Here is a 25,736-nt window from a genome sequence, read left to right on the forward strand (position 1 = left end):
ACACTGGCACAGGTTGCCCAGGGAAGTTGTGGATGCCTCATCCCTGGAGGTGTTCAAGGCCAGGCTGGATGGGGCTTTGAGTAACCTGGTCTAGTGGGAGGTGCCCCTGCCCATGGCAGGGGGGTTGGAACTAGATGATCTTTAAAGTCTCTTCCAACCCAAACCATTCTATGATTCTACGATAGACAGGTTCCTCCATGTCATTGTTTTATCGTGCTTGATGTGATGTGGAGATAGCTGAAATACCTGTGTAATGGGCTGCTATAAGGATGTTTGTAGTGTACATATCTCTATATTTATTTATGTCTTAACCTTTTTGATAATATTAGTTGACAGTATTCTGTACGGTTTTCTTTCACAGACTGTAAATGGTTATAGTTCTAGCTTCTTTTTTGTCTGAATTTTTTTTTCTGTTTTTCTTAGCTGTCACAACACATCATGCTTGGGTGGCCTATAATAAACATCTGTTATTTATATATATCATTAGAACAGCTGAATTCCTCTTCTTTTAGAATCTCACTTGATTCTAGGCAGGCTTCACAGTTTATATTAGTGGTCAGAACTTACCTTTTCCAACAAGAGTACGTTTCTTTTTCTGTGTTTCTTTTTTCAAGAGCCTTGAAAAGGAATATTTTACTCAGCTGGTGGGTGGGTGATTCTAAGTTAGTGTTTCATTAGTGTATTATGTTTTTATTTCCTCTGCTGAATGCTAGAACTGGAGTTGCAGAGAAGTTCATCCAAGATTCTCTGTCTTTTACTGGACGATTAAGCTCCTAATAAACTTAGGTAATGTATTTCTAATTTGGATACATGTTCATTTATTTTACCATTGAAAGGAAGAATTCACAAGAGAGGCTCAGGTTCATGTCAGTGTTTTCTTCTGTTTCCTCAGCCAAGGAGTCCCTGACCACCACACATGGCTCAAGAGTCTTTCCAAACCTAGTGACCTCAAGTAATTCCAAAAAATTCCATTCTAGAGCCTGGAATACCATTGGGCCTCCACTGGTCCTCCATGATATGACGTTGTGCCCCACCTTTTTCCCTAGTGCAATATCTGTAAAAACAGACGTAATCTAAGCAAAGATTAGATTAATCTTGATCCCATTGCCAATTTAATTCCACCTAATTTGGCTATGTCTGCTTGCAGCAGTGGAGAAGGCTGGCTAACGTTCTTGCGAATACTATATTCTGGAAACTTTCTGTTTCCTCCTTTTTCTGACTATATGATGCCAAATGGGCAAGCAAAAGTGATGGATTGTACACAACAGTAATGTAAGCTTTTCCCCCAAACCTATTTCAAAAAATCCTGATGTTACTAGTCACGTCATCGGTTTCCATTTTAAGAAGATACAATATTTATGAATTAAATTAATGATGACATTAACTTAGCGATGTTGAATTTGTTATCAGAACTTTAAAGTTTTAAATTCTTTCCCAGTCAAATCCAAAATGCAGCTGTGGGTTTCTCACAGTGAGGCCTGAACAAACAGAAAGGTCGTAGTGAAAACAATAATCACAGTGTGCCACAGTATATCTTGCTATTTTGCATAGTAGCTTTTGTAAATATCTAAGAATTTTGTCTACAGTTTATAAATAACTTTTGTACAACAACAGCTGCAGCGGAGCGGCTCAGATTATGCAACTGCTTTAAAAGAGTCTGGACCAAACTAGCCCAGTTGTAATCAGGTTGAAAATTTGTTACCTGGGAGTTGAGAAATGAGCCTGAAAGAGGCAGGAAATTGCTTCATAAGGGTAACTGAGATCCAGATAGTCAGGAAGAGAGTTGCAGTGGGCGGGAGTTCTGCCTGAGAGAGGACTGTGGTATTGAACATTACATTGGCAGTGATGCGAGCTAAACTCAGCAGCAGCAGGGTCTGCAGTTCATCAGTTCTGACATCCAGTAGGTGTCATTGCAGCCAACTGGGATTATCAGTCATAGAAGGCAAGGATGATTTGTCAGGGTGCAGGGTGGGAGAGAGGGAAACCCAAGTCAAAGTACATGGTTTCAAAGCTGTAAATCTACGAGCACATTCGAAAAAGGATGCCTCTACTTATATGTAGATTTCTCCAAATACAAAACCTGTGATTTCTCATCAGCCTCATGCTTTCGGAGACATCTGTGTTTAGTTTACTGCAGATTAAAAAAAAAGAAGTAAATTTTCGATCCCTCCCTATGAATTTGGGTAGATTAAAAATAAACACACTGTGTGTGTAAAGGAAAGGTACAGTGTACCTAAGTTAGAGCTTTGATGAATTATTATCAAGAAAGGTACTGGCTGATCTACAAATGGCAAATATTGCCTTGGAGAAAGTAGTTTATCATGGGCCATAAAGCTAGAATGGTAGTGCTACATTCAGAGTCGTGGTTTTATCTTAAAGGGACTTTTTCTTATGATTTGTCTGAATATAGAAGCCAACAGGACTACTCACAGATATAAGAATAATTCATAAGCCATATCTTCATATGTGGTGCTAGTGACAATAAAGCAATATTTAAAGAGAAGTATTTGAGACTTCAGGTTGCAGAGTTATACATTGCACAAAATTATTTCTTAGATGCAGTATTTTTTTCTCTTGTGACAACTCTGGAGTTCACAAGATGGTGCCTATGGTGTTTCTGAATTAATCACAGTAGCAGTTATTACATTATGTGTAAGGATTTGGCCTATTCATTTAGAAGGTTCCTCAAACATCTTGAGAAGTTGTCTTTTAATTGAAACCCAGGAAGCCATTCATACATATGACTTCAACATCTTTTAAAATCCAAATTATTCTTAGATGGATGATCTTTATCCATCAAGGACTTAACTGAGTTAGCTTCAAAGGATCAACCTCTGTATGTGTTTTTCAAAGGATTGCACAATTAAGGCTCAAATTAAATGTTTGGGAATGCGATGTATTGCACCACACCAGCACCCACCACCACCCCCGGTGTATTTGGGCTAAGAATAAAGGGTGTAGATTCTCTTAAAGCACATTTTGAAGTGTTTTCCTCAACACTTGCACAGCTCCAGACTATAAACTGTTTAGACGTCCTTTCAGAGTTTATTTACAAACAGTAGAGTACAGCAGAAGCAGCCATACATGATCACTGCAGATGAGTTATTCATGTTAATATTTACTAAACAATACTACCTAAAACAGAGAGATTATGAGCTTAATTTAGAAAGATATTTGGCCTGTAGCACACCACATCCAGTACCCCCAGCAGAAGCACAGAAACATGGCATGGGAGATAACGGCTCCCTTTAGTCTCCCTAGAAAATGCTGGGACTACACAAGCAATTAGTGCTATTTCTGTGGAAACAAAAGATGCACCCTGAAAGAAAATTCCTGTGAAATAAAAACAAAAAAAAATAGCTTGAAGTATATTTATGGAATTTTGGGCCAGTTCCACTGAGACATAAGTAACACAGCTTTAAAAATAAGTGGAGCTGTTTATCAGTGGAGAGATTTTCAGAATTGGCATAAGTGCCATCGGCCCTTGCTGTGATGATACAAAATCCTTTCTCTGCAATACTATACTCTTAAAGTGAGTTCAGAACATGGTCAGATTGGTGTGAAATCGCATCTTTTTAGTTAAGTACCCTGTTACAGTCTCTTATAATTGGCAGTTCCTCTGGTTGCTTTCAAGCAAACGGATAATTTCTGTCAAAACAACTTTTACTTTAGAAGACGCTAACAAAACGAGAACCCATATAATTTCCACAGGAGGTGTAGTTATGATCTCTGAGTCCCAGGAGAACAGAATATTCTTCCTACCATGGTGAAAATTCTGTACATAGGGTGAAAAGGAAAAGCAGCTGCCCAGGTGACTGGTACCTATTAAACCACAGAGTGAAACTTCTGTAACTGATCGATTTTCTTCAGACCAGGAGGCAGTAATGCAGTTCTGCTAAAGGGTGCTTGTTGATGATACATAAAACCTGCAATTCCACCAAGTAGATGACAGAACCACTCCCCCAGAGCTTTCGAGACTCCCAAAAACCAGCTACTAACCTAAGTACATTTGTGGGTTTATGTCTTCCGAGATGCAAGGTGGAGCCATTGTTGCTGCCAAGGGGGCTAAAAATGTTGCTGTAGTTTAAATTGCCTCTCTGTGCCCGTGTTTGCTTTGCAGACCTGCTGTGCTCCTTTCCGCCTCTTCACATATCCGTCCAAGGACAGCTGTAAGAAAATATACGATAGGTGATTATCTCGGTGAGAAATGGACAGTGTTGTTGGAGAGCTGTATGTCGCTTATTTCTGAATACTTACTGTGCTTGATTTATCACTGTGCCAGGTTTTGTGCTGGCAGCGCACCTGTGACAGGTCGGGGGATCACGCCTCTTCCCTGCATTTTGAAAGCCTAAAATTCATTATCGTCCCTCTTGTACAAGTGCGAATGGGTTCATACTAGCATAGGCAATGGCATCAGGATGCATATTCTTACACTGTTTCTGATTGCGTACAGTTAGGCTAAGCATGAAGGGTAAAACCATTTAACAGTCAAACAGGTAAGTGTAGGACAAGTAAAGCAGCAAGTAAATGTAATATCAGAAGAAGTACTAACTTCCATATAAAAGAATTACACACGTATACAAATGATTTATCACTTACAGATTACTTTGACTTGGAGCCAAGTGAAAATACCTTAAACCCTATACTAATATATTCCCATATGAGTCTTTCTGTTTAGTTTTGTATCAAAGTCCCTTTTCCAAGCCCTGAATAGTGTATTTGAGATGACTAGTTTGTTAATGTTTTATCATGGTAGCTAAAATAAATTCTGATCCTTTCGTGTGATATGAAGAGAAAATTGTATGCATTTCTTAAAAATCAGCTTTTTGCATATAGCTTTTCTATAATTTCTATGTAATGCACAGTGTGATTAAATGCTCAGTAAAACCTCTTCACTGAAATAACACTTTGGTTTATTATTGATTGAACTGGAAATCTTTCATGTGGTACTTACTCAGGTCAGCTTTCTCTCTGTCTTGATCAATAGTCCATCTCTTAAAACTGAAATACTGGTCTGATAACTGTAATCTTGCCTTTTAACTTGGATAACTCTTTTAAGCTCGAGAGATAAAGATGCTGGAGAATCTCTTACACACTGAAAAGATTATTTGCAAGATTAAGTTGACCCTGTACACCTTGGTTTAAAAAGTTTTATATTCTCCTGTAGAAATGATGAGGAGGTAGTAAAGGAGTTATTCTAATATACGTTTGTGGAATAATGGATGTTAGGAGATAGAATTACAGCCAGGGAGAAACAGTTTACATAAACATTCTGATTTTTTAATGTTTCAAAAAATATTTTAAACCTTTAGCCAATGAGGATGCAGAGATTTTTAAGTAGCAGATTGGAGTAAGACGTTGTTAAAATATACAACTTTGAAAAAAAGTTAGAAATCCCTTGTATCTGTCTACATCCATTTTTTCTTTTCTCTCCCTGTATGTTACCAATGTGAAATAGTATTTGGTGAAAAACAAATAATCCAAATTCTCATATAATCCATAAGGAAAATCTGACAGAGATCACTGATAGAAATGAAAGCTCTGCTGATACGGCCGTCTGCTCAGTACTTCCAAAAAGCTGTTCAACACAGATACAAAGAAATCAGCATAAAGGCCATCTTTCTGTAATTCCCACATTTCTGGGAATTCTGAGTTTAATAATAGAGCCCTCTTGGGGGGCTGTAATTTAAAGGTCAGCCTCAATTTAGGGAGATGGTCAGTCCTGGCTAACTGGCTGTAGATCAGCCTGCTTGATTGGGGGGGGAAATCAGATGACCTCCAGAGGTCCCTTCCAACCTCAACCATCCTGTGATGTTGCGAAGACCAGAATATTACTGGGATGTGAGTTGAAATGTTCGGTATGTAAAAACAGCCACTCAGTAGACATTTCTTCAGATAAATTTGTTCAATTTTCACTACTGCTGCGTTCACCTGCCCAATAAACCTCTACTGTCATTTTATAATTGATCATATAGTGGAAACTTACCCAAAGCAAGGCCATTAGTTCAGCTTTCCAAAATAGACGGGTTGGTTTGTTTTTAAAAATCCATTTATAAATGGCTATAAAGCACAAAAAAGTCATTGGCCCAGGGTGTTCTGTGAATGCCACAGAATGCTGTGTCTTTGTCTCTCTAGCACTGAGCTGTAGACCAAACACTTGTGTGCTGAGCACTGTGAGTTTTTCACAAACACCAGTCAAAAAACAAAAGGGGAAAACAGTGAAAAGAACACTTATATATTTATTTTCAGGAAATTGTCTGGCCTTGGTTGTGCTAATTAGTAGCTCCAGAAGAAAAACAGTTCATTCTTTGATTCTAGCCCTTCTCCTTAGACGTTATTGCTATTTGCACACATCATCAGTCTTTGTTGGTATAGTTCTTTTTCCTTAGTATTTTTAAATCCAAATTGTGTAATAGGATACACATTATGCAGGTACCATCAATAATCATTGCTTTGTAAGCATTACCTTTCCACGTGCTCAGGAAAAGCCTTGCATGATTTTTGCCATGGAAATTTCAACTTAGACTGGATGGTTCTTCTAAGGTAGCAATTTATTATGATTTTGGAGTGTAAAATTTCACAAGCACATTGTAATTTAGTTAACTGTTTTTAAAGACATTCAAGTTTTTGACTTGCAAGTGCTTAAATTCCTGAGTTCCCGATATCACTGTGGATACCAGGTGAAATTAGTTAAGCCTAGAGAAAGGCCTTTGAATTCAGAGACTGAGTAAAAGATCAGAATTCAGCCTTTTGACAGGGGAAGGGAATGTTTAAAACATGCCTACGCTGGAATGGCAACATGAAGAGTATAATAAGCACAGCCTCTAAAGCAGCATCTGCATAAGCTGTAAATCTGGCGGTGGAAGACTCAGGAAAGGCTGCGAATTTGAACACTTCTCTGAATTAACTGGAGCAGGGGAGGAATCCAGTCGGTCATGAACCTGTCTCTGTGTCTCCTTGCCGCCCCAGCCTCTCTCAGAGTAAGTACTCTGTGGCAAGCTCTCCCTTTGTCTGGGTTTTCATTTGTTGGGGGTATAAAGGTAAAATTCTGTTTAACACTCAGTCTCGGGTGGGTAATAGGTTCCTTGCCTTTTCCTTGTTTGAGGGGGATTTTTTTTTTTGTTTAAGGAAGGCCTTTGTTCGTCTCCTAAAATTCTGGGTGGTTTTCAGGGATGAAGATGAAAAAAGAATTGTTCCTACTGCACTGAAGGGTTTTTCCCCCCGAGTATCCCAAAGACAGGAGACAAAATACAGCATTTCTTTCTGAAAAAACAAATGCTGACTCTCAGCAGAGCACGAACTAGGCTTCATCAATCAGGAGACTACGAGCAACAGCATGAGGCTTACACAAACAATCACACACGCTTGCACACATACTCTGTCCTAATCTCCACACAGCAAAAACTTGCTGCAGAACTTTTCGTATCATTCAGTTATCTGCTTGCTTTTTTAGAGAACACTTCTGTACAGCCTGTAGTACATCTGTAAAAGAGCTTCGATTTTGCAAACTGTGAGTGCTTAAATTCAAAATTAAACAAGAAAAGGGTTTTTTTGCAGTGATGTAGCATTGCTCTGGTATTGCTCAACAAAGTGAAATGAGGATTTACCCTCTGTAGTGATATATAGTATTTACTTTAGTGTCATATGTAGGTGTGGCTATCAGGAAAAAAAAGGACAAAATGTTGCAACATCTTTTTCCATTTACAAAGTGCAATTAAGAGTGATGTTAGTTGTAATTATTTTAGACTGAGATTTTTCAAAGCTGCTCAATATTAACTTTATATTTACCACGCAGCAGCTTTTTCTTCCCCTGAGAAATACAGCTGAATCTCAGTATAGTGCTGTGGCAGCATAAAGTGATTAGAAAATGCCTGCAGCTGGTAGAGAAGGGAGCGGACACTCCCTAAAATCTCCCTTCTGTGGTTTTATTAATGGTCATGCTCAATAAATGACCTCATGACATAGTGCATGTTGAAGTGAGGGGGTTTATTGGGAACTAGAGGTGTTCCTAGTGGCCTATAGACAGTTTGGGGAGACGGTAGTGATTTAAGCCCTTAGGATTCCTAAAATTGCGTCAAGCACTGCTCTGCGTGACAAAACAGCCCACAATCTGTGAGTAGAAAAGTAAATTAAATCTGTTACTCATGTGGGCAAGTGAGTACTGTGTTTTGAAGAAGTATTGCAGCAACAGAGTTATGCTAATACTAAATCCTGAGCCTACTTGTCCGTGCAGAAGGGGTCTCAGCTGTGTCTGTCACCCAGGGGAGGAACCAGACCGTTTCTGCACAAGTGTTAGCTTCTCTCAGATTAGCTCACGGTGTCTGGGATACCCGAGTGGGAACTGCAGGGCGAGATCCAGTTGTAGATAAAACAATACTGTTATTTGTGTTTTTCTGAGCTGTCTTATGATATCTCATGGTAAATATGATAAAGAAAGAAACAGCGACAAAAAGCAGCTATAGCCAGTTCCCCGTAGTTTTGGTTTTCAGAACATTTGTATCGTTTCTTTGGCAAAAAATGGGGGAGTGGTAGCGGCATTGAATGAGAGGGAAAACTTAGCCCGAAGTACAGTTTCCTTTTGCCAAGAGCAAAGAAATTCTAAAAACAAATTCTTGGCTGAAAACTTAAAAGGATAGGTTTGGAATGTTATCTTAAAGGACGTTACAATCTTGGAGCTTCCAGTCATACCCCAGATAAAGCACTTTGTTTATACATTACCCCATTTCACATACAATGGCTTCTATGGTAGATGAGCTATAAGTGTTCATCCTGGGTTTGGATGACATCTAATTTAATTAGAGCTTTGCTTTTTTCTTTCTATAATCTGTTTTTGTACATCACATGTGATCTACATTTTTGCAGCAAGTACTAATCAAACTGTTCACACAAATTTCATATTGTAGTTTTAGGATTTATTACCTTTCAGGTGTAAATGCTGAGGAAGCCAAGAGAAGCTGTAGAAATATACAGTATTTACATCAGTGTGACCTAGAGCAGAATCCAGAAGAGAGTTTTTAATAACGCCTTTTACCACCCACTTTAGAGTTTGATTTTAGATTTTATCTTTGTGTTTTGTTTTAAAGAAAATGAAACTTTCAGAGTTGTCAGGATTAAATTCATGTTGCCATTTTTATGCTCAGGAATTACCTAAAGTGTGGCATTTCCAGAAATATGCATACCTTCATGCTGAGAGAGATGACAGTTTGAATAGTATTTAGCATAACCGGTAGTTAGTTGAAAAACTCATCGCCTTACAGTAAGTGCTGAACACCCCTTTTTATTGTTGAAAACAAATCACAAAGGGGTAAAACTTGTGCTTGTGGGCTTAGATAATAAAAAGGGTACTGTTCTGGCCTCCCCTGAAGTTGATAGCAAAACTCCTGTTGATTCCACTAGCGGCAAGGTTTCACTCTGCACAGCAAAGCGTGGGAGAGTTGCAGAAGATCTGTAAATGTTTTTGAAACTCAGTACTGACTTTGGTTCTCCTCGGTGCAAAGGAAATAATTAGATTTCTCCCTTGAATGCATGGCATTTTCATTCCTTTTAATTCTGCTTGGTAATTTGCTGGTAGTTGTGCCTAACAGTGTCGAGGGACTGTAGAACAGAAGGTGTGGTCTTTTTAAGTAAACTCGTATTGTTTTTGTGGGATCCACTTGATGCTTCACACTTTTGCTTTGGCAATAAAAGTGACTTGTGCTGACAGCTGGAGTAATTGCTGTGCATGGAATAAAACTGACTGTCTTTGTTTTCTTGCTCCACTTCTAAAATTTAAGTGGATTCTTGCAGATCTAAGCTGAAATACATAGATAAATTTTTGCTGTATGCAATAAAAATGGTTTATATGTTTTTCTGATACTTAAATGTGCAGAAGACACATGTAACCATTATTGAAAGGTAAAAAAGAGAATGGGGCAGATTTGGAGGTAATAAATTTTATTTTTATATCCTATTCTTTCTCATTGTTTGTTATTTTTAAGCTCTTCTAGTGCTTTTTCCAACTCCCCTTGAAAATGAGAGCCAGACCAAATCCCAAGAGACTTTTGTAAACATTAAAAAGGTGAAACACTTCTCTGAGAGGTGACAGAGCCCTAACTTTAAAATGCGTCTTGCTAAAGGGAGTTAGGAGCCATCTACTGGTGCAGCGGGTAGGTACTTGCTCTGAGTGGAGGTAGGGCGTTAAGCGAGTATCAGTAAGTGACAGTCCTGTCACAACATTCATTGCAATTTCTGCCTGTTTCCACGTTTGAACATTGGTGGAAAATATGGTGAAGACATGAAGCTGGCCAGATTTGTACTAAATGCCATTGGAGGTAGGTAATGGATTGGGCGTTTTCATAAATGGTCAACTTGCTTTTGGAATCAGCAAACCACCCATTTTGAAGATCAGAAAGAGGAAGGAAAGGCAGCGCGTTGTCATGTGAATCTTCTTATCTCGCTGGTTGTTTTTGTCATGTCATTACAAACTGGCTACTACAAAAGTTCTTTTTTTTTTTTTTTTTTTATTTTTGGCTTCTTTTTCTACAATGCTGTCTTGGAAGGTCATGGGAGGATCTGTTTTTAATGCAGCACACCTGAGGAAGATAGAGGTGCTATTTAAGCTTTGTGCTGTTTGGCAGTACGAATGAGTTTCAAGAATCTTTTGCACTGGGTTAGTTACTAGCTATAGGATTAGTTGTATCTCTAACAATCACAGTGGGTAGCAGCTCAGGGGGAGTTTTCCTCAGAAGTTCCCTGGCATCTCTTTGTTCACATTGGCATCAGCACAAGCAGGTTTCAGCCGAAGGTGGGAGCACTAGAAAAGCCAATTCTTCATGAGTCTTTGGAGAGACAGAAAAACATACAGAAATATAAGGACTCAAGGAGACTTTTGGGCTGATCGTTACGGATCATATTAAATCAGTATAAAGAACTACAGGAAACATAACTGCATGTGGTAATTTCTATCACTTGACAAAATTACCGGATTCCGTTCCATTGGGCTGTGGTAGGGGTTGAAGAGATCCTGAAATGGGATCGTGTTGCATGTCAGCTACACCCAGTATATGCAGGCTTGCACAGCCAGAAACGGAAATGCGTGTTCCTAACACTTACCTGTTTTATTTTTCTGTCCTATGATGCTGGCTGTCATTAGAAGACTTTTAAAGAATCTTTGTTTAATTTCCGTTCTTTCATACAAAGTAGTGTTATTTTGTGAAACGGTATCTAGTTGAGCCATATACATGGGGGATGAACGCTTTTGCCCAGGATGTAGCAAAGCTTGTGATCAGCGTAAATGGAAAAACCCACATTCTTGCTGCCTGCTGGAATGCACAGCTGCATTCCTGGAAGAACCAGCCAGTCCAAAAACCTTTTCCTGTCTTTTCTTCTTTTGTTTGGCCTTGAGTTAGGTGACTACTTTTTTGTTTGTTTGTTTATTTCATTTGCAAGACAACATATCTTGTTGTCATGCATGTATGCGCTGGTTTTTGGTCAGAGGAAATGATTCCTTTATGGCACTCACTGAGAAACAAGAAAACGGTATTTCCTCTGTATGTTAGATCCCTCAACAGAAACAGGCAGCCCATTGCTAAATGAAATACATATTAAGTGTCCACCATCTGCACAGTATTCTGCCTGATATAAACATTGTTTTCTTGGACCAGCACAATAGCTTTGATTCAAGATAAAATCCGCAGGCTGTTTGTCAAGTTTACAACTAGCAGAACAACCTGGCTCTGAAAGGAGCGAGTAGCTGACGTGGGTAGCTGATGTTCCCTCATTGATGTTAGTGTGGAGGTTCACTTGTGCAGGCGATCAGCAAGGTAGAGCAGATCAAAGGGACGGAGAAAATGAACGTTTGTAAAAGAGGATTTAGAGCACAACTGAATGTCGCACAGTGACTAAAGGCTGCATCCAGCTGATATTTGGCACAGAATAAGGATCCAGAATCCTGGGGCTCTTTCCGCTTTGGGATTGCACCCAGTGACTCTCTTAGCTCACGTTCAGGCAGTTGCTACTGTTTGCACGAGTCAGTGTTGTCAATGGAGCTGTAGAATTTTCCTCTGTATCTGCTATCAGTACTTTATTTGAAATTATGCATAAAACTAGAGTTAGGGTATGTTAAAATGGTTTATTGTAGCTGTCATATTTTCCCCTTCAAGCAGATAAAGTTGTCATTCTTTCCAAATTAAAAGAAGAACTGCAAACAAAGAAAGAAATCTGTATTCTAGCGCACTGCACTGTCAGCTGCAGAACTGTAGTTTTCAGTTACATTGTTTAAGTTGCGTAGAAACACTTATTTATCTGAAGTAAGGTAATTTTATAGATCCATAAAACCTGCATTTTCTCTCATGTTCCTCTCCCCCCCAATTTTAGGCATCCAGAGAAAACCTAAAACTGTAAAATAAATCTTCAAATGCTGCAGAAGGCCGAGCACAGCTTTTACTACATACCTCTGCAATTAGAACTAATTTACTGCCCTGTGAGATGGGGGGAAATGTGCAAGGTACTTCTTGGATAAATATACCTCAGTAAGAAAAGCATAGCTGCTCTGTAAAAGTTATCTGCTTGTATTCAACAAGTATCAGGGTCATTCTTCCAGCTACATACCGCAGAGCGTTAATTAATGGGGCTGCAGCTGGTGGTACCACTTTGGCTGCTTCAGCCCAGCCTCTTATTCCATATTTCTCAGGTTCGTATGACCAGTCTTGGACCACATCCCATCATTTTTTCCCCCAAAGTACAAAAAGTACTTAAGTCTCTACTGGAAAACTGCCAGGCTTTCGTAAAAAGAACAGAGCTGTTGTTTCTTCACTATTTTTATCTTCTCTGCCAAAAAAGACACCACGTTGCATTGGCAGTTGTATATTTAAAATTGCCTTTTATGTCAGGTCAAAACCCAGGCTTTCTACAGCCAGTGGATGTCCAGCATGTTGCTGACTGATGGCCCACTGTAAATTTTGGGGAACTAGATTATTTTATGCAATGATTCCCGCACACAGCAGGACTGCACTTCTCAGTTTCCTCAATGTCAGGAGGCACACGAGTTTGGAAAAGAGCTGGTGGGGCACGTGTACGGAAAAGAGCATGGTGGTAAAAAGTTTTCTCCAGTCACGATGCCTTTTGCAGCAGGTGGGTGCAGTCACGATTAGATCTGCCCCAGTGGCAAAATTCCCCAGCCTTACTGGAACGAGGACCTCATGGTATGAGGGGCAGAGCGGGTACCGAGCAGTTCTGTCCTCCTGTGGTTTGTGAGAGGGAGCATCCTACCATGTCACTTCATCCCCACTGTGTAGGGTTTTATTCCTTGGGGGTTCTTGAAACTGAAACGGAAAGGAGAAAATCTATCCTCATCATTTTAAATCCCTCCAGCCATTTACTCTTAATGTACAGAAGCTTGAATTTTAGGAGAAAAAGCAAAGCCATAAGGAATAAAACTTAAAAGTAAAACAAAAGCTCTTCCTTACCCATAGGTTGCCAGTTGTTTAAAAAAAAAAAAAAAAAAAAGAACACCCCAAACCTATGGTTATATAGAATTTGAAGTGCGCAACATACTGGAACAAGGTGTGTACTAAGTTCTTCGCAGGGATACAAGAGGAAAGACCACCCAAAGTGCTACACAGTAATCTGGAGGGTGGTGATTCTCAACTTTTTTTTACTCTGTAAATGGTCTATGAAAATAATCGATGTTGTTTGTTGCCTGTTCTCTGGGTGCCTGGGGTGTGGATGAGACTGCCAAATGCATGGATTTTTTTAGTACTGGACAAGTACTCTTATTGTCCTCTTTCCTAAACACCTGCCACATGACCAAAGCATGGCTACCACCATCACTGGCCCATGTACAGTTACGTGATGTGGTTTGCCGTCTGGGGAAGGTCACAGAGCTGCAGGTGAGGTGGAGAAAATGGGAAGTAAAAATAAAATTCTGGTTCCCTGGGGGAGGTGGGACTGTATTGCTGAATGTCCCTACGAGAGGCTTTGCGGTTGAGCCTGCAGAACTGCTGCAGAGGATTACACTACCGATTCTTGAATAACTTTAAGCTTCCTAAAAGTAGTTTTAGTATATACAGTTGTCATTATCAATCATCATATCAAAGCATATCTCAGTATGTCAGACGGCACTTCAGAAAGATGTATTTACTGGGATTAAGAAATGGGACATGCAGTGGCATGCAGCCCTTTTTACTTTCCCCCATTCTGGTAATTTTACATGTTCATACCAATGTTTCTTTTGTCCCGTTTTGTGCCTTTTTTTTTTTTGAATGATTATAAAACATTTATACCATGTGAAAGGCAAATGTTTTTGGCATAAATGTAATGGAATATTAAAAATTAAGTTCACTGCCAAAAGCATTTAAAAATAAAATTGTAAGCAAACTACAAAACCCAAAAATACTTACTTTGCCAATACTTTTAATTCTGATGAATTGTCATTTCAGATAATTCTTTGGACTGCGAGAGGTAAGATTTCATTGCTAAAATACAGTCCGTTCCTAAAAGGGCTCACTCTTATATTTAAATTGGAATGAATAATATGACTGACGTCTTCTGTAATTGTTACAACCCAATTTGGGATGTGCAAAAAGCTTGCAAGATGAAGACTTTTTGCAGGTTATTATTAATGTAGATACAGTCTTTAGCTACAAACCACCTTGGAAATACCTGTATTTAACTGTACAGCACCTCAATGATTTTTTTTTTTCTGCTTACAAAAAAACCTGCATTGTTCCCATACAAAAAAATAAAACAGAATCAAAAGTAGTATTGACAGGCATTTGCTAAAAGCTTGTTCCTCATATGACAATGGTTTCTGAGATCATTTGGATCTCCCAAAACCACTCGTTTGAAGTGTGTCATTGGGGCATTCTTTAAGATTCAATACCGTAGGTGTGGCTTCTCAATTCAAAAACCTGAACATTGGCTCTACCAAAGTACCCATAAATGGAGCAGTGGCTTTAGCTGCAGTGAGTTCCCAGGCAGTTCCCAAGATTTTTGGTGGAGGCATGCCAGAAACAGACTCTTCAGTTGAGCTTTTGATAAGGAGACGCAAGACTGGCAGATTAGGAAGTGCACACGTGAACAATGAACTTATGCCCTGGTGTATGTTTTTACTGTTGCTTGTAATTCTGTTGCTTAGTGTTATTTAAATAATAATATTATTGTTATTATTATTATATATATACAAACATATAAATGTTAGAAAAACAAGACTAACAGTCACTGGAATGGAGGTGGTGGAAGGCTTCATGAAAGATGTCCTACCACACGAAACACAGAGCTGTAAAGTGACAAGTGGTGAAAAATGTGGCCACACTTGTTTTGTTCTCTACTACTTGAAATGTGCCTTTTCTCCCCCTATGTTCTCTTGGCTCCTCAAAATCCTCATAGTAACAGTTTTTTAAGGTCATGTTTATCATTCAGTTTCTACTGAAAAATGCTTATTAGGTGAACACCTGCTTTATTTACATTAAAATGAACTTTCATAGTTAAAAATAGGCTTCTTCATCTTTGGTACATATGCCAAATAGGATATAGCTAGTGATTCCTCTACTTCTGAACAGAGAATGGGAATTTTCAATAGCGTTTGGTAAACAGCATGTGGCGTAGGCATTCTTTACAAAGTGTAGTAACTGAGGGGTGGCTTGGATGCCCTGAAGAGAATTAACAATGAGAGGGTTGGCTTTAACTCCTCACATGCTGCTTTAAATCTTACTGGGACCACACTGTAAGGAAGATCTTTCAGCTCTTAACCCACATGCAAAGCACACACTGGCATTTTTTCTTTGTATGCTCTATGCCAGCTTTGGTACTCAAAGCTGAGAGCTCTTTTGTCTTCCTCCATGTAAAGCAGCTAACCCGCAGTCCTGGGCAGCCTGCCTTCCCCATTCACAAGTGCTGAGAGAAGCAGTACTTGAGGGAGATTGCAGGCTTGGTTCCTGAGCAATGATTTATGGCTTTTGACTGAGGTCATCGCTTGGCACATACTGATGATCAATTTGATAGATTAAGGACTCAAGCAACTCAAGGGCCCTTAACATTTGTAACCAATCATAATCTGGCTGGCAATGACCACAACAAAAAATCCCATGTATTCTTGTTTGGATCTATTTTAAACTAGTTTGGCTTTGTTTTCTTCTTGCAGACCTACTGCTGCCATTAGATACTCTTTGATTTGTTTCCAAGGATGGGTCAGAGTCACGTTTTTCTTTGATAAACCTACTTTGGTTCCCTCATTGATGTACACTGCTGAAAGCTGCACGTTTCGTTTTGGTCTGCTATTACATTACCACATCAAGGAGAGCTTGAGGGGCCAGTTCTACAGAGCAGGAAAGAGGGGATTTCAAAGTGTCAGTGAGAGCACACGTACTGTTTTTCTTTTGTATCTGCTGGAGCAGCAGGCCCCGATTAACAGCACCTTAGATATCACCAGTTCATCTACACCTGCGCAGTGTGGGTAAGGCAGAGTACTCCAGAACTGGTGTTAGTAAGATTTTTCTCTACTGCAGAAGCTGTAAAGGCGAGCTCCTAGAAAAAAATACTTTTTCCTAGATGGACCTACAGTTGTGAGAGGTACGTTGTCACCCCTGTACTACTGAGCAGTTGGTAGCTCGGGTTTGTGAAATGTGGAATTGTCCTCCCTCTGGAGGGTTTGTGCAGACAACTCCTCCCCACTTCCATAACCACTACTTTGTGAGAGCCATTCGCTGGTTTAGCCATTGGTATCTCTTCGAGATGCCATGAATCTCTTCCTCTCAATAATGTGTCTTTATTTTGTCTCATTACTTTATTTGGATTATACAATATCTTGCAATACTTGTATTATTGCGTACTGCAATGTGAAGTGCAGAACATCCCCCCAGGCAGTGGTGGGAGATGAGCTCTGAATATGGGAAACTCTGTGAATATACATTGTTCACATAGTTTAAAAGTGAGCATAATTCAGGAATAAAATAGTCATATCAACTGCAACAGTCTGCAAGGCTGATACTAATGTCAGTGACAATATAATGCTGTGCAACTTTGGTATTGAAACTCTTTCTGTAAAGTCGTGCTTTGAAAGCTGGCTTTTCTATGTCAAAAGTATCTTGCTGTACTGCACGGCTGGGAAGGAGATGTTTTTCTGATGTGTAGTGTAGGCAGCTCAAACAACAGCAGTAAGAATTAATACTAGTCAATTCTTATATAGCACTTTTCACCCACTGTAATGAAATGGCATCTCTTGCATGGGAAAGTCCCTTTTTTTCGAGACAGCCTTGTTTTGAAGGTGGTGATCTGTTTGGTTTTTTCCTATGGTATTTCACAACCCCAGGAATTTATTTAGAGGATATTGGTATGTCTTGTGGGTTTTATTTTTCTCTTTTACATTTTAAGTGACTAAAATATAGGTTGAAAAGAAATTCCCCAGAGAATTCTTATTTCTGTTACTGTTTAATTCTGTGACAGTGCCTTGGAGCCACAGTGCTGGCTCCTTCACCAGTGATGGGGGCTGTATAAATGTAGAAAAAGGTGAACCTTTCTTCAAAGAGAGAGAACATATTTCTGTGGCATGCAGAGGAAAAGAGATACCAGGAACACTGTTCTTTTGCTCAAAGTAGCTCCTTCAGAGTGACTTGCATGGTGAACATCAACTTTCCTGAGAAGATTTCTATCTCAGAATTGTGTGTGCAAAGTTCCTGTACTAAAATCGATGCTGGGAACATCAGCACGTGCCTTGAGTGCTTTTGGGTTCAAACACGTCTGTTTCATAGAACTAAGAACTCTCCTCCCAAACTGTCCCGGATCTTGATGTTCACCTTAGAAAGTGCACCTCCTCCTTTCTACAGATGGAGGTAGGAACCCTGTTTGACTATGGTCATACGATATGTCACTGAAGGAGCTGGGACTAGGACCTACTGCCCTGTAACCTAGTCACCTCTGCTTTGTTCACAAAAGGGTGGGGATGAAATGAGTTTTCTTCAGACCGCCAAAAATGTCAGCAGACTCCAGAGATCTCCAAACCTAAACTGTCTCCAACGCCTTCTCATGAGTCCAGGGCCTCACCTCTTCCCCTCTGTGCAGCTGCCAAAACCTCTAGCTTCCTTTCACTGACAGCTTCACCAGTGCAGCTGTGTATTTTCAATGAGTAGCACTATGAAAATTTGGGGGTGGAACATAATTAATTTTTTTAAACCCACAGGGAAGTTTCTGGTTTGAAAGTATTAGTCACTCGAGTTCAATTAAAGCTTAGTTTCTAAAGAAGTTACCTGATGCTACCACAGATGATCCAGAGAGCTGCAGGATGATCTGTGCTGTGGATTACGCTAGCCCCAGCACTGTCACTCACATCCTAATTTGAATCAGTAGAAAAAACAAGGTAGTGAAGGCCAGTACCAGACTCCTGGAAGGATTTGTGTCAGAACCAGGTTAGTTCTTGGGAATCTCTGGTTGCGGATGCTGTGCAGAGAGCTGTGGCAGCTCTCTGCTTTGTGAAGCACAGCAAAAATCGGGCTCTCTTTGTCATCTGCTGAGAGAAGGTAAACATTAAATGCATGTCTGAGTTACAATTCCTGCAAGCCTTGTTCAGCGAAAATAAGGTAGTGTTTGAAATGAATGAAATTTGGGCCACATCCAAAAGTGCTGAAAGAGTTGGCAGACATGCTCGCCAAGCCACTTTCCGTTATTTACCTCAAGTCATGGCTAACTGGGGAGGTCCCAATGGACTGGAGAGTAGCAAATGTAGCGCCCATCTACAAAAAAGGCAGAAAGGAGGATCCAGAAAACTATAGGCCTGTCAGTCTGACCTCAGTAGCAGGGAAGGTCATGGAGCAGATCATCTTGAGTGCCATTACAAGTGGTATAATGGACAAGCAGGGGATCAGGCCTAGTCAGCATGGGTTTATGAAAGGCAGATCCTGCCTGACGAACCTGATTTCCTTCTATGACAAGATGACCCGATTATTGCATGAGGGAAAGGCTGTGCACATTGTCTACCTAGACTTTTGAAAAGCATTTCACACTGTCCCTCATAGAATTCTCATGGGAAAACTGGCAGCTCGTGGCCTGGATGAGCATATGATCTGCTGGATCAAGCACTGGCTGGGTGGGCGGTCCCAAAGAGTGGTGGTCAATGGAGTTAAATCCAGCTGGCGGCCGGTCACAAGTGGTCTTCCTCAGGGCTCGGTGTTGGGACCATTTCTGTTTAACATCTTTATTGATGACCATGATAAGGACATAGAGTGTATCATCAGCAAGTTTGCAGATGACACGAAGCTAAGCGGGAGTGTTGATCTGCATGAGGATAGGGAGGCTCTACAGAGAGACTTGGATAGATGGGACCAATGGGCCAATGCTAACGGTATGAGCTTCAACAAGGCCAAGTGCCGGGTCCTGCACTTGGGCCACACCAACCCCATGCATCGCTACAGGCTTGGGGCAGTGTGGCTGGAGAGCTGCCTGGCAGAAAAGGACCTGGGGGTTCTAATTGACAAGCGGCTGAACAGGAGACAGCAGTGTGCCCAGGTGGCCAAGAGGGCCAATGCCATCCTGGCTTGTATTAGAAATAGTGTGACCAGCAGAAGGAGGGAGGTGATTGTCCCCCTGTACTCAGCACTGGTGAGGCCACACCTTGAGCATTGTGTCCACTTCTGGGCACCTCAATAAGAGAGAGATATTGAGGTGCTGGAGCGAGTGCAGAGGAGGGCAATGAAGCTGGTGAAGGGCCTGCAGAATAAATCTTACGAGGAGCGATTGAAGGAGCTGGGACTGTTTAGTTTGAGGAAGAGGAGGCTGAGGGGAGACCTCATCACTCTCTACAACTACTTGAAAGGACATTGTGGAGAGGTTGGTGCTGGTCTCTTCTCACAGGTAATTAGTGATAGAACAAAAGGGAATGGGTTCAAGCTGCAACAGGGTAGGTTTAGACTGGACGTTAGGAAAAAATTCTTCACAGAAAGAGTGGTCAGACACTGGAATAGGCTGCCCAGGGAGGTGGTGGAGTCACCATCCCTGGATGTGTTTAAGACTCATTTAGATGTGGTGTTAAGGGATATGGTGTAGGGGACAACTTTGTAGAGTGCAGTTGATGGTTGGACTCGATGATCCCAAGGGTCTTTTCCAACCTAAATGATTCTATGATTCTATGAATGCGTGCCTGCTTTGTGATCTCCCCTTTTTCTTTTCTACAGCCCTAGGCACTGCCGAACAGAGGTACGTCTGCTGCTGAAGTGCACGCCTGTGTAATCCTCCTTGCTTTCTAAGCAAGGGATTCTTTAGCTTATATGGGGCATTCTTGTAGCTAGTGTCTCTTCTTGGATCTGTTTTGGAAGTGTGGGAAGTCAGTGGTTCGTTATATGAGACAATGATATATGAGACACTAATATGCTCTGGATTGATTTGCTGGCTGTGGAGTTGTTTACCTCTGTCAGAGTCCCTATCTGGACTATAGAAAATGTAAGAACACAAATTCCAGATGAATGGAGCCAACAGAAAATGGTCTAGGCTTTCTTGGGCATACAGCTTCTGCAGGTACAAGTTATAGCTCTGTGAATGAGCTGGAAGATAAGGATGGAGAGCAGAACAGCCCACCCGTAATCCAGGAGGAAGTAGTCAATGATCTGTTTCTGCACCTAGATGCACATAAGTCTATGGGGCTGGATGGGATTCACCCAAGAGTACTCAGGGAGCTGGCAGGAGAGCTCACCAAGCCTCTCTCCATCATTTACCAACAATCCTGGTCAGCAGGGCAGGTGCCAGATGACTGGAAGGTGGCTAATGTGACGCCCATCTACAAGAAGGGTCGGAAGGAGGATCTGGGAAACTCCAGGCCTGTCAGCCTGACCTCGGTACCAGGAAAGATCATGGAGAGGACCATCTTGAGTGAGCTCTCACGGCAAGTGCAGGGCGGCCAAGAGATCAGAGCCAGCCAGCATGGGTTTAGGAAGGGGAGGTCCTGCTTAACCAACCTGATCTCTTTCTATGACCACGTGACCCGCCTTCTGCATGCGGGGAAGGCTGTGGACGTTGTCTATCTGGACTTTGGTAAGGCCTTTGGCACCGTCCCCCACAGCATTCTCCTGGAGAAGCTGGCGAATCATGGCATAGACAAGTGTACTCTTTTCTGGGTAAAAAACTGGCTGGATGGCCATGCCCAGAGAGTTCTGATTAATGGGGTGAAATCCTCTTGGCGGCCCGTCACCAGTGGTGTCCCCCAGGGCTCAGTTTTGGGGCTGGTTTTGTTTAATATCTTTATCGATGATCTGGATGAGGGGATTGAGTGCACCCTCAGTAAGTTTGCAGACGACACCAAACTAGGTGGGATGTTGATCTGCTTGAGGGCAGGAAGGCTCTACAGAGGGACGTGGACAGGCTGGATCGATGGGCCAAGGCCAACTGTATGAGGTTTAATAAGGCCAAGTGCCGGGTCCTGCATTTTGGTCACAACAACCCCAAGCAGCGCTACAGGCTTGGGGAAGAGTGGCTGGAAATCTGCCCAGCAGAAAAGGACCTGGGGGTGCTGGTGGATGGCCAGCTTAACAGGAGCCAGCAGTGTGCCCAGGTGGCCAAGAAGGCCAACAGCATTCTGACTTGTATCAGGAATAGCATGGCCAGCAGGAGCAGGGAAGTGATCGTGCCTCTGTACTGGGCACTGGTGAGGCCTCACCTCGAGTGCTGTGTTCAGTTCTGGGCCCCTCTGTACAAGAGGGACATTGAGCTGCTGGAGCGTGTCCAGAGGAGAGCTACCAGGCTGGTGAGGGGTCTGGAGACCAGGTCATATGAGAAGAGGCTGAGGGAGCTGGGCATGTTTAGCTTGGAGAAGAGGAGGCTGAGGGGAGACCTCATTGCCCTCTACAACTACCTGAAAGGAGGCTGGAGAGAGGTGGGTGTTGGCCTCTTCTCCCAGGTGAATAATGACAGGACCAGAGGAAATGGTGTGAAGCCGTGGCAGGGGAGGTTTAGATTAGATATTAGGAAGAATTACTTTACTGAAAGAGTGGTCAGGCACTGGAACAGCCTGCCCAGGGAGGGGGTTGAGTCACCATCCCTAGAGGTGTTTAAGAAACGTCTAGATGTGGCACTTCAGGGCATGCTCTAGTGGCAGAGATTGTAGGTTGTTTGTTTGGACTTGATGATTTTAAGGGTCCTTTCCAACCATGAAGATTCTGTGATTCTGTGAATGTGTGTGTCCAGATGAAAGGCCAGCAATGGGAAAGAGTTGCATCTAGCTTTGACTACCAAAAAAGCAGCTGTGGATTCTCTGGTGTGAAATCTCACTCCTTACCAGCATGACCACCTTATTTTTTATAATTTTGTCCTTATGGTAACCCATTAGGTAGCACCTAGAGAACAGAGAAGAAATACATCTGACATACCCTGGACAGGAGATGATGGCAGGAGAGTGAGTGCAGCTGTCTCCCACAACCATCTTTAACTTCCCCCAAAACATCTTTGCCTCCCTCAAAGCTCCTGAAACATCTCTGCTGTGTCTTCAGCAAAGACTTTTGGCTGTACTGTGAGAAGAACAGGTCTGTTCCACCAGTGAGTTTGCATGGTCCTTTCTGGCTCCTGCATCTTACCTTTCTTACCTCTGCAGAATGCTGCAACCCAAATGATGACACCACCTACTAAAACTGCTGTGTGGGCAAATTCTGTTGCTTTTCTTTCTGTGAAGGTGCCACATGTTACATCTGAACTGAACAATCAAGACCCTTTTTCTCTGGCTATGTTTTCCCAGAGTGAGACCTGGGCACATACCAGTCTTTCATTCTCTTCTGCTCCCAAATCTCAATTGCAATGAAGAAGAAACCCACAGAGGCCCAGTGGAAGCCACGTGGGTAAATTGGAGACAGATCTTCAGGACAAGCCGTAGCAGGTACCTCCAGACAGTTTAGAGCAACCACTGGGATGGGAACTTTTTTGTCAAGAAGGTTTATCGCCAAGTGCTACTAGTCCTACCTGTAGCTAGCAAGACACTGAAGAACAGTCCAAACTTCTCCTTCCCATGGATATTGAACTTGGCTCTTTGGGAACCTCAGCTGCTACTGGTATTGGGAGCAAACCATGGAGGAGTGACATCTCTGCACTTAAACAAAATTGGAAACGGAAAAGGCTTTCCAAAGGTTTATACCGCTCCGTTAGGGATGGTTTTGTTAGAAATAAGAACTGGAATTTTAAGTGACAACTACTGATCTGATAGACACTAAAACTCACTTCTTTGGTGATAATTCTGCTTCTGCCGTTGACAAGCCCCCTGGTAACGGCAGGCTCTGCTCTATCAAGAGCAAAACTGAAGCTGATTCGGGTGATTTTTTTGGTGTTGCTTAATGACATTCAGGAATGGAGGGTACCATAGCAATGGAGCTGGTGTCACAGGTGTCACACTGGAAGAATTTAAAACTGAGAATGAGAAGACTGAAATTTTTATTGTAAGACTATGTATTTTAGAGTGACCTGGGCACTTTTATATCATCTAGTCAGTTCTTGACAGAGCAAGGAATTGATATATAGCTCACAAATACATCTGTCTGGAGTGCGTTTTGTCAACTGGGCCTTTTTTTTCTGGCCTCCTTTTGTGTATGTCACAGGACAACTTTTTATGGGATCCTTTGTAGGAAGTTAAAGAGAATCAGTTTACATCCTGCTTAGAAAAAATGGCATCAAACAACTTCTTCAAAGTTCATCACATTTCCCTAAGCACAAGTAAAGGCCTAAATGGTTAAATCAATCCCAGCTAATTCAACCGTTAGTAAACTCTGTCCTTACTCACACATTCTACTATTCCCAAGCAGAGCAAAAGGTTGGTTTATAGGGCACAATGGTGCAGATGAAAAGAAGCAGAAAATATCCCCCTTTGGAAGGATGCAAGCTCTTCTCTGGAGTATTTAAAGCAACCTGATGTTTGTTGCACTTCCAGGTCAATGTCATTATGCATCTTTTCCTTCCCCTGTCGATGTAAAAGTTCAGTTCAGCTTGCTGAGGACAGGTCAAACCTTCTCCCTGCACAAGCCTCCATGGTTGGAAGCAGGACCTGAAATGCCAGTAAATATAGGTTTTTCAAGACCAATATCAACTGAGCTGTGCAAATAACTCCTTTTACTAGTTTTTCAGATGAACTGAAAAACTGAGAACCAAGTTATTCTATGACAGTGGAACTAATGAATCCTGGCTGCCTGGATTTGAATCCTTGCCTTGGAGCTCTTTGCCCATCCCTCAACCCCTGCTCCCTACACGTCCCCCGTGAATCCCTCCCCTCCCACTACCTTCACTTCCCTTACTTCTCCCCAGATAACAGCTGGGCAATCGTAGCACATATTGTAGTTACTTCTATGAGTAACTGGCCAGGGGGGAGCCAAACTGCGCAAATAACTGCTGAGCTCACACAGCACTGCTTGTTTAGTGGGGGCACTGGTTTAGGTCCTTTTGTTTCTATTGAGCTGCCAGTTTCTTGAAGTTTGTGCACACATAGCGTTGCTGGAAATGTCATGTCTCTACAGAATTTGGCTGAAACAGGTCTGAGGTTGAGAAGTTATTTGAGAGACGAATGGACAGGCAGTGCAATCATATAAGCCTTGTTTCCTAAGGGAACCTGCCTTCAAATGCTTTGCTTCACCGTGATAAAATATTTTTGCTTTGTTTTCCATGACTTGTTAACTGCTTGGATTAAACTATATATGTGTATGAAATGATATTTTAAGTGTGTTAGTACTCTTCTGTCAGTTTATGCCTATTTTGTTTTTAAAAAATAGCAGTGGATTTATTTCTTTACGTAGTTTACAAGCGAAGTATGGCACAGCCAGTCCTGCCTAGTTTATGTTGGCTCCACAGAATTTTTGCTATCATGATGCAGTTCCTTTGATATCCCTCTTCTGTCCTTCTGCATTTGATGCATCAACCAAATGTTGCTGTCTTCGTGGGAGAAATACATGGCATCTTTGAGACTTTGCTGACTTCTTAAAAGGTTATCATATTGGTCCAAAAGTGTTTTTCTCCTCACCTTAGCATGGTTTCAGGTGTTCAGGTGTTAGGTAGCTTTACTTAATACAAAAGATCAAAAATGATTAAGTATGCCTTAAGTATTAATAAACCATAGCCTTTTGAAATTACAAGTCCTAGTTTGCCTTTTTCTTGAACAGGGCTTTTGTTTGGGCTTTTTTGGGCTTTTTTGTTGACAGATAGAAATGAATACCAGGATGGAGTCTTCTGGGATGTATTGCCATGTCATATTTAATGATAATGGCAGTTAGTTTTCCTCTTTGTGAGCATAGCAGCCATCAACATTAATTGATTGTCCATCCTTGTGAAAAAAAAAAAAAGTGACTCTTAAAATCATAAATATTTCGTTCACTAGACACAGTTCCTCTCAAATTCATCTTCCTTTTCCTAACTCATTCTATAATTATGACCAGCATTTTGTAATGCACTGCAGGTCATTATGTGATCTTGGTGTTTGCAGAGACACAACGTGATTAGGGTTTCTTTTCAGACAAAGGAGCTAATTACTATTACTATACTGTTATATAGAAAGAGTCATAGAATCATAGAATAATAATAAAAAGATAACTACAAGAGGCCATCAACACTATCACCATCTATCTAACTTTAGACTAAGAAGTGTTCTACGGACTATAAAAAAGATGCAACTGGCAAAAGTGATCAGTAACTCTGAGAAGAATTGTGCGGAAGCCCAGGTCCTAGTTTCTTAGCAGCAGATGTTAAGCTAAGCTGTTAAGAATTAACATTTTCTAATAATCACTTTTCATCTGCTGCTATTCTTTATTTGCACT

At 41.3% G+C, this 25,736-nt stretch overlaps 1 protein-coding gene across 3 annotated transcripts in view; it reads left to right on the forward strand.

The window, feature by feature from the left end:
• Positions 1 to 6,787: 6,787 nt before the first annotated feature.
• WT1 (WT1 transcription factor) overlaps positions 6,788 to 25,736 on the forward strand; it is a 70,556-nt gene continuing 51,607 nt past the window's right edge. The window contains exon 1 of one of the 3 annotated variants that reach the window (XM_074586207.1): positions 6,788 to 6,980. The gene's annotated coding sequence lies outside the window, so the exon portion shown is untranslated. Of the gene's footprint in view, positions 6,981 to 10,144; positions 10,311 to 25,736 lie in introns of those variants that run through there. The other 2 variants (XM_074586212.1, XM_074586208.1) reach the window with 2 other exon arrangements.

Source organism: Larus michahellis, chromosome 4 (genome assembly GCF_964199755.1).
Source record: "Larus michahellis chromosome 4, bLarMic1.1, whole genome shotgun sequence".
Taxonomy (NCBI): Eukaryota; Metazoa; Chordata; class Aves; order Charadriiformes; family Laridae; genus Larus; species Larus michahellis.